The sequence below is a fragment of the Suncus etruscus genome, chromosome 6, assembly GCF_024139225.1.
Source record: "Suncus etruscus isolate mSunEtr1 chromosome 6, mSunEtr1.pri.cur, whole genome shotgun sequence".
In the NCBI taxonomy this organism is placed as follows: Eukaryota; Metazoa; Chordata; class Mammalia; order Eulipotyphla; family Soricidae; genus Suncus; species Suncus etruscus.
In genome coordinates, this window is record NC_064853.1 from 113,661,764 (window position 1) to 113,662,945 (window position 1,182).

The window sequence follows — 1,182 nt, forward strand, 5'->3', positions numbered from 1 at the left end:
GGGGATAAAAAGCAATTTTGTTAATTTTTTCCTAAGTCAGTTTTTAGTGAGGTATAGTTATTCAAAGTATAATCATTGTGTATACCAATGCTACACCAAACCTACCACCAGTGTATCATGATTCCTCCACTTTTATCCTAGGTCCATTCCTCATTAACGTCCTCCCTTCACAGTTCTATTGACCTCACCTTGGTATTTGTTTCCATTGTAGATTGAACCTTTGTTTTCTTTCTTTATACTCCATATATCAGCACTTGTCTTTTTCTTTTTCATTTCATATTTCTTTTTCTTTTTTATTCAGTTCACAGAGCAGGACAGCCCCAAGTTCCATTCAAGTTGCAACAAACAGCGAGCTTTCATCTTTTCTCACAGAGCTTATATTGGGTACAGATGATTAGATAAAGATGCAGATATAAGTGTTACAGCTCTTTTAGAATTTGTCCAGCAGGCCTTCTGGTCTCCACCGGAAGGCCCCCCCCCAAAAAAAAAGATGCAGATATAGATTAGATATAGATATATCACAAGTTCTTTATTCTTTTGCTATAAGGTAAAGTTTTAAATTTTAATAAAACTTTTCTTACCAGTTCTTTCTTTTATAGTTGCTCCTTTTGAGTCCTGTTTGAAAAACCTACAGTCATAAATACATTTGCTTTATCTAGAAGCTTTTTGTTAGTTTGGTTTTGTTTTTGGTCCACACCTGGATGTAATCAGGGCTTATTCTTGACTCTGAGCTCAGGGATCACTCCTGGTGTGGCTTTGGAGACCACATGGGGTGCCAAAGATCAAACCCAGACCAACCTCAGGCAAGGCATATGCCATGCACACTAATAGTTAATTTTTAAACAAAGGTGTCTTTCTTCTTTTCCTGAAATATGGCAGTTACATGAAAACAGGACTCATAAATGTTCAATTTTCATGGGCAGATCAGGAGTCTGTAGATGAAGAGAGAGATCCTGGATTGGGGGTCTGGAGACCAGGGCTCAGGACATCCATATTCTCTTGCTGGAATACTTGGTCTCTATGAAACTTGTTGTCTTTACCTGTAAAAATAAGAGATTATCAGGGCTGGAGAGATAGCAAGGAGATTTGCCTTACATGCAGAAGGACATTGGTTCGAATCCCAGCATCTCATATGATGCCCCAGGCCTGCCAGAAGCGATTTCTGAGCATAGAGCCAGGAGT

General features: G+C 38.7%; 1 non-coding gene across 1 annotated transcript; it reads left to right on the forward strand.

Annotated features, from left to right (window-relative positions):
- The first annotated feature begins 414 nt into the window (after positions 1–414).
- On the forward strand, positions 415–476 carry LOC126012434 (U7 small nuclear RNA). The gene has a single exon (XR_007496907.1). It is a non-coding gene; the product is annotated as a U7 small nuclear RNA (small nuclear RNA).
- The last annotated feature ends 706 nt before the right edge of the window (positions 477–1,182 follow it).